Genomic DNA, 14,213 nt, shown 5'->3' with positions numbered 1-14,213 from the left:
GTTCCTGTGACAACATTCTTATCAACCTATTATTTACCTCAGATTTAGGGGCAGTTTTTTTTTTTTTTTTTTCACTATGAATTTGAAATTAATGGATGCAAATGATGCAAAATTGAAATTCAAATAAATTGAAATGTAGAGAAATTCATATTGTATAAATGAAATAAGTCACATTTCTTAACTAAAATAGGAAGGTCTATAGACAAACTTTGAATTCTTTACAAACCATGTGTGACATTTAAAAAGAAAAGAATTTTGAGGTTTAAGGCCTTACAGACAAACAAATGATCTGTTTGAAATACAACCTATAGATTTAGGTATAAATATATATCAAGCATACATAAATAGCATAAATTATGAAAAAATGTGTCATTTCCCAGAATGCCATTAGTTGCTGAATTTCTCCCACGTACTGCATTTCAATTTAATGTCCAGTGGGTGTTGTCAATTCAATACAATTTCCAACGAATTAATTAAATAAAAAGCGATTTTTCCAATATCCCAGGTTAAATAAAATAAAATAAATCTTACAGTGATTGTGGCCAATTTGTAGCCAATGTTAATAGACACAAATAAATAAAAAAGCAAAAAAAATTGTTGTTGAAAACTTTGCCTTTTTACTTCTACTTTTTATTTTTGTTGTCTTAAATGCCTTAAACCATAAAAGGACCAAAAACGAGAACATTGAAATAAAAATGAATGTGGTTACATATAAAATAAGCACCACATTTATGCTTTTAAATCCTTCAAAAATAGTCCCCATTTACTTTCATTATAAGGACGTCACCGTTTTTTAAAAAATGATATCGGGGGACCAGTAGGGGTGGTGAATTTTTTTTTATTATTGATTAATCGCGAGTATGTTATGGACGAGTATGAATCGATTATTAAATTTTCAAAAATCGATGTTTTTTTTTTTTTTTTTTTGCATTATTTTATTTTGTAAAAAAATTTATTCCGGGAGTTGGTATACGCGCCCAGTTCCAGCTAGCAAGCAGCCAGAGCAGGTGTGTAAAATGGGAAAACCTGGAGCGAGCAACCAACCGATCCACCCAGCTTCATCTGGGCTCAAAGCAAGCGTGTGGATTAATTTTGGTTTTCATGGCAGGAGCTCTAACCCTCTTGGCGCCATGGTCGAGTTTACTCGACAAGATGCGGCACTGAATAAAATGGCAGATTTTGTCAAAAAGGGTGTCAAATTTCACGCAACCTCCCCTGCACCAGATAGCAGACATGTAATACTTAATCTCTGACTCAAAAAAACGTCATGCTCCTTAACAAAATCTTCGAGAGCGCATTGAATCAGTGCGAAAAAAAGCGGAGCTAGTGTGACAGTGAGCCATTTTATCTGACCAATGTTGTCAATGTCAGCGAGTATTGGCATTAGATTATTATTATTATCGTTATTATTATTATTATTATCATTGTCTAATGGCATCAATAAAGCTTCAATAAACCCGCAATGAAGTGTTGGGACTTCTATTCGCGGACACTGATTCTGAAGGGGAATATCTGCATTCAGAAGATGACGGTGATACTGAAATTGAAAGTACAGCCCTACACCATGCACAGACGGTGAATCCTTTGCCCAATGTAAATGGTCCTTTGCCAAATGTCAGAGGTGTGAACAATGTTTGCAGGGGTCGGAGTGTTCATTGTGAAATTAACAGGCATGTTATTGTTGCGGGGACGAGGCGGGAGATTTTTTCCGCGCTAGACATGTATATTTGTCTTCTGACCGCACCTCTCCGCAATCGCGGTGACAATATTGTAGTGGAGACTTTGTCTAATGCCTCTGGGTATGTTAGACAAGGTCGAAGTATTCATAGGACAGTTAGGAGGCAAGGTGGAGAGTAGCAATGACACTGACAGTAGTCAGTAGTCACTCGGCGCGTGCGCGTCCTGCGCGAGGCAGATCTGGCCGCGCTGCTCATAGCAGAAGCAGAGGCGCTGTGACACGGGGTATAGCTTTTGAACTAAACAGGTCTTGTCTACTTGTTTTTGTGTGTCATATGAATAATATATATGTGCCCCATACATGGAATCAGAGTGCCTGCTGCATGTAGTAAACTGAAAATCCCAACCGCTACATGCATTCGGTTTGTTTCTACCATTTATTAGTAATGATTTACACAGTTTGTTTACTACTTACTGTTGTGAAATGGAAAATCAATAATCGCTAATCGAGAATCTTTAATAATCGAAAATCGACTGTAATCGAATCGGGACTTCAATAATCGTAATCGAATCGAATCGGGAAATCAGACAGATTAACCACCCCTAGGGACCAGTCAAAATTATTTTTTTTGTGGCAATCAACATTATCAGAAGTGCTTCAGATTGATCTTAACTTGTATTGAACTCAGAACTTTATGTGCTGACAGGAAAGCTGTTTGAGGACCAACTAAAGGTTTTTGATCCCAAAACACATGCTACTTGGCAAAATCCCGGTCACTGTTGAGCTAAATGTGGAGTTAGCCCTGAATCCGTGTGAACCCTGTTGCTGCTCTGAACTGTACAAGAGGGGCTCGTAGAGGATCAAAGGTAGGAAGCAGTGAGTAGTTGAGAAAGCCTGTCACTCATTTGAGTCTAATGAACTCCATGTTTGGCGGAAAAGAAAAGAACACCCTAGTTAAGCAACAACACTCGAGAGTTATCGTCTAAGAGCTTCCAAAGAGGGGAAAATGCACAAACAAGGTGAGAGGGCCAAAGAATAAACCACAGCCATTGTTGGCATGTTCCATATGGGTGGATTTAAGTGAGCAGGAAAAAGACGAAGAGGGGGGCAAGAGATGGAGGAACTGAAAAGGAAAGCAAGACTTTCCCTACACAACACTAGCAAGTAATTAAAACAGCTTAAGTGGATGCAAGCTGTGCTCTTGAAATAAGAAAGCCTCTGAGCTTCTGCCACAATATATGAAGAATTGATGATGTTTTTGGCCAAGAAATTATTGGTAGAACCAAGATGGGAACAGGGATGTCGTTAAGGGGCCCAGTTTGGTACAGCCTACTCATTGTACCCAGGGGAGAGATGATCCACCCCTTAAACATTTGTCCCAAACTCTGTAAAGTTTAGCCCTGGATGGGAACAAGATAATTTTGGTTTACGGGGCAATAGGGCTGGGTAAAAATATAGATTTGTAAAAAAAAAAAACTGTCCACCATTGATAATGATGATAAAAAAATAAAAAATAAATAAAATTATAAAAACAACAATAGTAAATAATAATAATAATAATAATAATAATAATAATAATAATAGACTAAAGACCTGAGTAATAGCTACTGAAAATTCGGCTTTGACGTCATAAATGTATAAATAAAAAAATATTTATATATGCATATAATATATTCAAATAAAAAACAGTTGGCTGGCAGTGTGTGTGTGTGTGTGTGTGTGTATATATATATATATACATATATTTATTTTGAAATTTTTATATATATATATATATATATATATATATATATATATATATATATATATTTTTTTTTTTTTTTGTGACGAGTCAGCTGCCTCCTCCCTGATTGTCATCGGCACCTCGTCCTAAATCGACGCCCTTCACCAGGCTCCCGACTGGAGTGGGTGTGTGAGAGGAGGGGCGCTGGACGAGTCAGGGCTGGCGCGTGTGATATATATATGTGTGTGTGTATGTATGTGTGCATGTATGTGTGTGTGCACGTGTGTGTATATATATATATATATATATATAGGTTGCAACATCTTAGGTTTCACATTAAAATACTTCACTGGCGTAATGTTACCACAGTAATGTAACACATCACATTCTTTCCTTCCTTTTTCTTTTCCTAAATACTAATTACTATAGTTTACTTTGAACCTATAAAAATATACTGACAACCATCAAAAAACACAGGTGAAAGTTAGACCAGGCGGCAAGGAAGTCGACCGGAATTTGAAGTCGGCCGGGTGCCGCCATCTTGTAGCAGAACTTCACTTGCGTTAACATTCCCATTGACTCCCATTCATTTTGGCATCACTTTGACAGCGAATAACTTTACATCTGATGCGTTCAAAGACTCCATTTGTCCATTATTTATTTCTAAAGATACACGACAATGTACAAAGGGCTCCATTACCTTCTATGTTACATTATGGCCCCGTAGAAACAGTTTTTGTAAAAATAGGCTAACGATTGCGTCATAACCACTCGACTCTCTGTCGCATTACCGTACAGATAGGAGGAGAAGTTCGCAGGCAATTAACTTAATATGGCGTACTGGCGTTACATTTTAAAATACTATACAAAATAATAAATCAGAATACTTACTCCTGCTCACTCACGCCAAAGAACTCCCCGCTCAAGCTCGCCGTCTCTGCAAGATTAACGATGGCAGTTTGCACGCACAGCTACTAGAAGATTGACATCTGTCAGACAGGTTGCTGACGTCATCAAGCTTCGTTTGAGTCTGCGCATCAGAAACGGAAGTGCTAAAAATAGCTAAAAATGGGCTTCACTTGTCTCAATTGAGTTCCAATGGGGTCGCTGTGTCCATTTCTTTTACTGTCTATGAGTTAGACATGTGACAGAAGTCACATGATGATTCAAGTAACCTTTTGTTGACCATTTAACAGGTTTTACTGTAGCAATCTTTCCCATTCATTTACTGTTCAAATTTTGAGATTTTATTTTACAGTTTACAACATCATTTTTGTTCATTTAAATGCAGCTTATATGAGATAATGTATTTTAGATGAAAAAAAAAAAGATTATAAACATTGCCTTGGAAATGAACTAAGATTAACAAAAAGAACAAAAATTACAAAAATGTAAGAAGCACATAAATAAATTACTAAAATGTAAACTGAAATTAAGATGAAAACTAAAAATAGCCTATAAAAATAAAAACACCTAATATTATAATAGTATGTAAGTAATATTAAAATCACACTCGTGTATCAATACCCAGGCCTTGCACAACAAACTTCAACTCAGCAGTTTCTATATTTTCTGTGTTCAGTGCTATTTGCAGCGTTTCGTTTTATTCATGTGTTGTGAGATTTCACATTGCAAGGTTCAGTAATGTTGTTTACCCAACAAAATAGCCATCACTGTAGTATAGAACAGAATCAGACAGCTCTGCCATGTGTGGAGGTGGAGAAAAATGGTAAGCTTGCACTATTTGCATGTTTTCCTTGACAGCGGAGTACAAACGAACAAACTCTTATGATGAGCGTGTCAAGATTAAAGACATTTTGCAGATGCAAAGGACACGACTGGACCCCTTATCAGATATTAAGTCAGGCATAGCATCATGACTGAGTAATATTTACTGAATTCAATTGGATGGAAAACACAAGCCTTGTTTTTTTTTCACAGTATTTCCGTGTTGGATCATGCATTGGTTCCACTTATCAGCTCCAGTATCTACCTAAAATAGCAATGCAAACAACAACCACAGAATCAATATGAGCAGCAGCTGGCAACAACATTAGTTTGCTGTTCCACGGCAACTTTATTTTACAACTGATTAACTGTCACAGACACTATATCAAGAAGAGCGTAATCAAACATGATCACGTGCCTGTGCCCTTCTGCTCCCAAACTCTCTGCAGGCTTCCCCATCCAAAAGTTCAGTTGCACTATGGGATTTCTGAGGCTGTCAGCACATGCTACTGTTTGATCATGTGCCTTAAGTGGAGCAGAGAGTGGAGAAAGTGGAAAAGTAGAAAGTCTCTTTCTGAACTCCTCTGTAATAATGCCATTTATTCAAAGTGCAAGCGGAAATTGACCTGCCATCTGGTTGGTGTTTTAGGCTTAGTTCCGCCTCAGTGAGTGACATATCAATGAGTTCCATTATTTGGCATGTCTTTTCTCCCTGAGCCACAATAGCACTGACAGTTTCTGTCATCTGCATCTACACCCGCAGATACATGCTAGAGAACAGCCACACATGCGCTGCAACAGACTGACAAGGAGAGGCGATTGCCCTCAAGACGCTGTCACCAACTACACTCTGCAACAAAGAAATCAACACATGTTTGTGAGTTTAACATTAGTGACATTATCTGTTTTAATGATAAACTCTTAAATCATGTAAATGATTTAACATAGCCTATACATGGAAATTCTGACGTAAGGTTTTCCCAAATGAGGCGTGGGAAGACCACAGTATAGGAAGGCATTCAAGGCAGGTGAGTAACATCCGCCATCAGGCATGAGGGACATGACATATACTCAGGAACACAAGAGTGTAAATTTATATACTTCATGTAATTAATTTGTATAGATGTGTATAGCAGTGTTAATACTAATACTTTGGTAATTGAAATAAAGCGAAACTAAAGTAAAATAGAAATAATTAAATGGGAAAAAAATCGAAATGTTGTCTTGGCACATACTGAGGATGCGCAAAACCAGATATTATTTTATTATATTATAGTACTATAAACAAAAATTACATAGTTATATATATTTGGAATCTATTTCTTTCAAAAAGATTTTGTAAACTGCTGTTTAAAGAAGTCTTTTACTCACTAAGGCTGCATTTAATTGATTAAAAATGCAGTAAAAATAGTCACATTTGTACAATTTGAAACAACTGTTTCTATTTTAATATATTATAAAATGATAGTAAAGTAACACATTACTTTTTAATTTACAAGAAAATATATTTTTTTAAGTAACAAAAGTAAAAATGTATTGACTGACAATTGTCCTGTCCCCATATTGGAAGAAATCGGAGTACAGTCATTGTGTGCACTGTGTGAACATGATGTAGATTTAGACCAAATATGAATGTCCATTAATTCATCCCCCTTGCAAAAAATTTAGTATTCATCAAAATTAATTACAACTGTTAAATTACAAACTCAGCATATGATGCAAACCTGCAATGATAAAATATGTTAAACAACACAATTTATCTAATCCCATTTTATTAACTAATGTCTTTGCTGCTGACCTCTGAGGATCTAGTTCAACCGTACTAATGAGCAAAAATTACTTTGGATAAACTAACAATTGTGCGTAATTTTTGTTGTTGTTTTTTTATTAAGAGTGTTGGACCACCTTCTCCTGTGTTCTACTGAAAATGTACTCTTCCTTCAGCCTGAGGTTTATTCATACCACTGTTTTGGTGTGAAAGGGCTTTTACATTTGCTATAAATAGAACTTCTTATATTAAAAACAATCAAGCCATTCTCATATTTAAAAAGTAACGCAGTGTAATGCAAAAGTAACGTTATGCATTACTTTCCATAAAAAGTAACTAAGTAACATAATTAGTTACTTTTTAGCGAGTAGCGCAATATTGTAATGCATTATATTTAAAAGTAACTTTCCCCAACACTGATCACATCTACCTATAAGAATACAACACTAATCACAGCATTCCTATATAAGCACTATTCAGTATTACTGAGCAGCTTTTTCACTTGCTCAGGAGCAAATTACCCTTCTCCATCCCCAACTCCTCCTTTCGCCAGTCAGGACTTAGCTTATAGTATTATTGTATACATATATACATACTTAGCTGATATTCCTTGTTGAATCAGACTCCTCTTATTTTGAATAATGTGTTAAACTTAATATCATTAACTACATTGAAGATATCGCATTTGCTCTGTTCTGTTTACCCTTGGGGGTTATTATTGCTGCTCTCCCTGCTCATTCATGACAAGCTGCATGGATAGGCAGGTAGTTTTTGCCAAAAAACAGAACCATAACACCAAACCAAACTGTATGCTAATCACTTCTACAAACATTAGTGATATATTTTCTAAAAAATTTATAAAAAAAATATATATATTGGATGACTAGATCCAGTGTGACTCAAGCACACAAGTTCTAAGCATTGCTGTATTACGGGTTACCTCAAACATTAATGTAATGTTCCTAGTAAAGAGTAAGAAAAAACAGTCCACAGAGGAGACACGACATGTACTCCAGGCAACAGTTCTTCAATGTGCATTCATAAGAGTCTGATATCTTCCCTGATAATAGACCATACATCACCACCGTTAAGATCACTATCTTGCAGTTGGTCTTGGCTCAGGCAAGTACCAGACTCTTGCTCCCACGCAAAAGTGAGAAAGCAAAATAGAGCAGTGACAGTAAATGATTGCTCAACATGCAAAGGTGTCATCAATCATATAAAGACAGTGACTGAGTGAGCAGATTTCCCCTAAAAGCCTCTGAGAAAAGGTTAGCGGGCGAGGGAAGAGGTGATCACGTGAAGTACAGTGTCGCGAAGGTGGGCTGTCTCCAGTTGCAGTTGTTACCTAACTATCGGTGTCACTCGATTAACACAGATGTTGGCATTGGCTCATGAGCTACACGGGTTACAGTCACACTTCAGTTACTTCAAACCAGGGAGAAAATGCTCTTGGCACTGTTTGCTCAGAAAAACTGAGATAAAAGACTAACAATTAGTTGCATTATAGTTCATTTGCATATCTAAATATTTTGGCTGGTGCTAATCCTTCTCTTTGACTCATCAATCAGAGAGAATCGCCTGGCATGACATGCTGGAAAAGTCAAGTTGTGCAACCATGTGTGAAATAGCAGTGATGGTTTCGACAGATTGCCGCTCATGACACTCCTCAAAAATTATTTTACCAGATAATTCACATAATGTTTCCTTCCCGGGCGTAAATCTTGTTGGCAACAATATTAGGACAACTCTGAACTCTCTCCTGAGATGGCATGAGCACGCTTCTTATAGGTTGGTAATCTAGGAGTTGCGTGTCAGGAATTCCTTTTCACGTCAGTCCAGAGCGACGAGGTTTGGCCGCGTTCCCGCTTCCACCGGTAGCTAATCGAGCACACCCTCATCATCGTTGACACCTTCACACTAAACCTGGTGAATATGGCTTCTCAAAACACACAGACACAGGAATGCTAAACATACAGGCAGCACGGCCGCATTGAACCATTTGTCATCCTGACTAACAATGAACATCTGATTAGCCATCAGAGGTTCGAAACCTCACACCCGCATCAGATTCCACCAAGGTGAAAGTACAAGTAGTATGTGAGGTGTGAGCTATGCTGATAAGAAGTTCACTAGTATCTGACTGCGGTTAAAACTAGTAGTATGCACATATTAAGACAGTCAAAACTGATTCTAATGGTTTTTAATTAGAATTTTCATGTATGCATAAGGATTACTGTAAAGAAAGTAATAAAATGGATTGTTTTGTTTTAGCTCTGGTTTCTTATTGGTTAATGACACAAAACACTTTGGCACTGAGCATTTCAAGTTTGCATGACATGGGCTATATGTTTTAGCACAACTTAATGAAACAATGTTTTTATTAAACTTGTGTATCTTTAGTTTTTAGTAAACTTGTGTAGTTGTGAACTTATTTACAATATAGAAGTTTTATGTTCCTTATAACTAAAAGAGTACTTTCGAAGGAAATCTCTGAAATGGAGAAATGCTAGCATCAATTTACAGCTTACACGGGACTTTAAATATTCAAATATGTTAACTTGGGGTTGAATTGTTTCTGTTTAGTAGGAGAAAGAATGATGAAGAAAAGACCAGAGGGAATGAAAAAAACAAATATGCTTAGAGTCATTTGTCAAACATGGTTGATATTCAATTCAATGGACAGCTTTTATCCGTCTACTTCTGCATTGGCCTAGACCTAAAACATCTCTTCATACAGAAATTACACTGCTCTATTCAAACCATGGTTAATAAGTGGATTTACGTAAGTTTGTCCCAAAAAATAATGAGGATCTATCATTCAAAAAAATACATTATTTTTTATTTATAAAGACAATTACTTCAATGCATATTTTCTATGACAAATATAAAAGTAGAAAATGTTTTTGTAAATAACTTTTAAGATGTTCTGTGTATATAGTATGAAATTCAATGCGGTATTCAATGTGTAAAAAATATATTGATAACTTTGCACTTTTTTCAAAAATTTATTAAATCCACATGAACTTGCATTTGTTTTCTGAACGATATCTTTATATCATCACATTCCTAATTGTCACTTATGCAAATATTGTAACCATCGGTAAAATTTAACAGTTTTTTTTATCCTGTACATATTTATTAAACAAGACCTGGCGTGACCTTACATGATCATGCATTCACAGAATTCTCTCATCACTGGTTCCTGCTGTTGGAAAATACCAGAGATCAGATTTCACAGATGATAACATTTGTAACACACAATGCAAATCCCATGAGGACTACAGTACATATAAACATACAGTACAAGAGATACAGGAAAAAAATGGTGAACATTAGATGCAAATCTGGTGTTAACTGATGCTAACCAGGATACTAGATATATATTTGGAGACGTAGTCCATTCTCTGGAAAAGTTTTACGCAAATGATGGAAGTCTTACTAAAACTGAATATGGCTAATTTTGTAAACTAGCACAACATATAGTTCAATTCATTTCAGAAGAATGAGCTAGCTATAAACTGTACAGTGCTGCAGGGATGACAAAGGCTATTTTTGTAAACCAAAGTCAAAAGGTTTTTTAAATGAGTTTTTGGTCAAATAAGATCTGAGGTTAACACAAGCTCAAGATATTTTCACACATAAAATACATCTGTAATACCCCGTTGTGATTCATCTACTTAGTGTACTTTTAAAAAGAAAGACTAAAAGAGCTGTCAGAAGCTTAGTAATAGTGATGTTGAATTCATGCGACCGTTATAGAGTTTATAGCTTATAGTCTGTGTTACTTTTGGCGATTATATTAACACTTCAAAATTCAGAAAGGTTGTGTTTATCATTATGAGCAAAACGGGTAAAAATCGAAAACTTTTGTTCGTTACGGAGCTTATTTTCTTCTTAAATCCTAAAATCCTATTGTTTTTTTGTTTTGTTTTTTAAGTAACCAGGGTGATGGTAACTTCCAGTTGGGTCAACAAAAATATGTCATCACTGCATCGCTCTATTGAACAGTAACCCAATTTAAACTTTCAGATTTTCAGATTAAAGCATTTTTTTTTCCGTGTGTAATCCAGGACCTTGCTGCTGAGGACAAGCTATTTCTTTCAGCTTTTAACTTGTTAAGCTAGCTTGGCCAGCTCCCCCCGCCCCCCCCCCACCCCAATTCCAAACAAAACATTCGTAGCTAAATAAACAATTTCCTTCTTAGATCCCTAAAGCCCAACAGACGTACAGCTAGCATGTTTCAGAACTCAATTCAGTGCACACCAACACCTGAATAAATTAACAAAACAAAAACCAACACATGCAAAAATGCTGCCCACATTTACATTTACATTTCCACAGAATATACACGGGAGGAACTATTGAAGTTAATGCATGTTTCCTCAAACTAGCCTAGCCGCCACGCACAATCTCGGTGCAATCTGATAAGCCAGTCACCATCAAACAGGGGTTGTTGGGGCCGCCGGCTACAGGGCCCAGTATATGTGGGTGTCAGTTTCATGGCTCTTTATGCGTTTCAACTGTTTGTCTGTGTTTTTGTTTATTTAAGCTAGTTTAGTTGGAGACAGTTGCAGTATTTTTGTGATATTTTAAATGCAATAGTGTTTAACATTTGATATATACATAAAAGAACACTAATGTTTTCTGTGAATAACGTCTATAAAACAAAGAACAAAACCTGGCTATTGGCATGCCATGTAATACACATGATATTTCTCATGTCAATCACCCCAGAGGATGAGCTGTGTCATTACTGTCACCTAGTGGACAGTCATGAGAGAGTGAGAAGAGGGGGAGAGATGGACACACACCATTTGTGACAGTGTACACATAAATATACACACACAGGAGTCTATATTTTGCAGAACAACTTTGGCCATCCTCACCTAACATGAAAAGTAGAGAGAAGTGAAAGTGTTTTGGGAAGTAACAGAGGCATGGAGACATCCAAATCAGTTTGAAGAATGAGAGAGATGACGACGTGCTTCTCGCTATATTTGTTCTGCACTTCTAATGGGCGTTCACCAAAGTCCCTTAAAAAGAAAGTGAATGCACTCGGTGGCCATCTTGATGACGTCCAAAGATTATATGGCAGTGACATATTGTCATAATTATCTCAAATCAAGCAAAAAACAACATCTAGCTTCAAGTTTAACTTTTATGCCACGGTAAACTGTGGGCTGCATAACTGACCATAGCTGAAATTCTGATTTTAAATTAGATGTAATGCAATCATAAGTTTGGAGTCATTTGATTTTTGACGATAAAACATTAAGTCAATTTTTTTTTTTTTTCTGGAAAAAGCATTTCTGGAACAGGGCATAGATATAATATATGATGAATGATTATCAACTCAGTCAAACTCACCAGAAAATCCAACCATTTCTGATGTTTTTGAATGGATGATTCTTTAAATTACATTTGTATTATTTATCTCTGTGAGCTGCACTGATTTGATAAATTGTAATACATTTAAAAAAAATGTTAAGAGTAGTTAAAATCTATCAAAATATTTGCTGACATATCGCTTTCGACTTTTAAAAATTATAATTACACTTGATTTGGAGTAGTACTTGTGCACAAAGCACATTCGTATAATTAGGCCTAAAATGTGTTTTAATGTCACTATTGATGAGGACTGTATGATCTTTGAATAATATCAGTTTTCAAACGTAAGATATTTAAAGTTTACCTGAAGTATACTTGCAATAGTTCCACTTGAGCACAATTAAATATGCTTCAGAATATTTTTAGATGGACTTCAGCACTACTTCTGCAAAATTAAAGTGCATGAAGTACAAAATTGATTGTTCCAATTTGGCAAACCTTAAGTATACCAGTTTATAGTATACTACAAGTACAACTGCAGGGTATTTTTTTAAGAACATAAATATGTACATGTATTTGTAGTATCATAAGCATGAAATAAATGGATTTCAAATACATTTTTCACTAGAAATCTATTTTTACCTTACATAACAGTTTTATATGTATGGAATCGAAACATTTACTAACTATTCTAAATGAAAAGTCTGTTTTATCATGTAAGTATTAATATGATTGTGTTTGGTTGTGAAAGCGTAAAAGCTGGAGACAACATGTGAGCTCTTCAAATGCACGCACTATGTATGACCTGGACAGCGGCTGTGGAACGCTTTGTCCACTGCTTCGGAACGCTTACCTATAGTCCATAAAAGCTGATAATGAACCCAATTATGGGCCAGGAACAGCAATAATGGAGTTTTAGTGGGGCAGTAAATTCTTTAATTACCTGTTAACACCCTGTGTCTCTTTGGACAAGTGCAGGAATGGGGGCCCTGGATCTGTGTCGACCTGAGGCACCGCTGGGGAGAGCTTATGTGAGCGAAGACTCATCCCTGCCGTCCCATCATTCAATAGTTCAGTCGTCGTTCCTCACTAAATGAACAGATGAACATGACATCTCTTGTATGGAGATGGAAGATTGGTTGAAAAACAGCCCTCTGCTTGCAAGGTGCAGGAGCAGTTCAGAGAATGATGGGAAAGAACAACGGACATTCTTAGGGAGTGATATGATCTTTCCTTTCCCCAGGGGATCTTTTTTAGGAAACAACGAAAATGTTCAGGAGGAAATAAAGATCTATAATAAACACAACTGTGTGCTTGCATACTAAATATATCTAACATAGCTGATGATAGTACAAGCTAGAGTTGCCAAGATGTGTTTGTCTGACCTGTAGTGATTAACCTTCTGTTCCTCTTGTTGCTCATAGAGTTTTCAAACTGCTTTAACACTGGTTAAACTTTTTTGTTCTTGAAATTTGTGACTATTTCTGTTTTTTTGGCCATGCATAGGCACTCAAAGTTTCAACACATAGAGTAGATTTTGATAAGCCTGTGTAAATTTTGTGTTGGGGTCAACAAGTGTTTGCTCAAAATTGAAGACTCGTCTTCTGAATCATCCAAGGTAACGTTTATGTAGTTGAGTTGCACATAATAAATCTCCAATCTTAATTACTAGACAGTTGCAGCACTGAAAAGTGAAATGAGATTTTACCCTGACAAGGGTTTGGGAACTAGACATAAGGCAGAGGCTGTTTACACTATTAGTACATATTGTAATAAAAAACTTTTTTTTATTATCATTTTTTTTTACTTACTTGAAGTTATTTACACCGTAACGTGCAAATAGTCACTACACGAAGCCATAACAAATAAATAAATAAATAAATAAATAAATAAATTGTATGTCTGTGCAATAAATACTACTTTAAATACAAATATAATTTTTACTTGTAGTTATTTGTATTTTAGTGTGCAAATAGTCAAATAGC

At 36.0% G+C, this 14,213-nt stretch overlaps 1 protein-coding gene across 2 annotated transcripts in view; it reads right to left on the bottom strand.

The window, feature by feature from the left end:
- slc25a21 (solute carrier family 25 member 21) overlaps positions 1-14,213 on the bottom strand; it is a 99,592-nt gene that overhangs the window by 33,937 nt on the left and 51,442 nt on the right. The gene's annotated exons all lie outside the window — the stretch shown is intronic.

Source organism: Carassius auratus, chromosome 17 (assembly GCF_003368295.1).
Source record: "Carassius auratus strain Wakin chromosome 17, ASM336829v1, whole genome shotgun sequence".
Taxonomy (NCBI): Eukaryota; Metazoa; Chordata; class Actinopteri; order Cypriniformes; family Cyprinidae; genus Carassius; species Carassius auratus.
The sequence above is the reverse complement of the archived record's forward strand: the minus strand, read 5'-3'. Positions and strand labels throughout refer to the sequence as shown.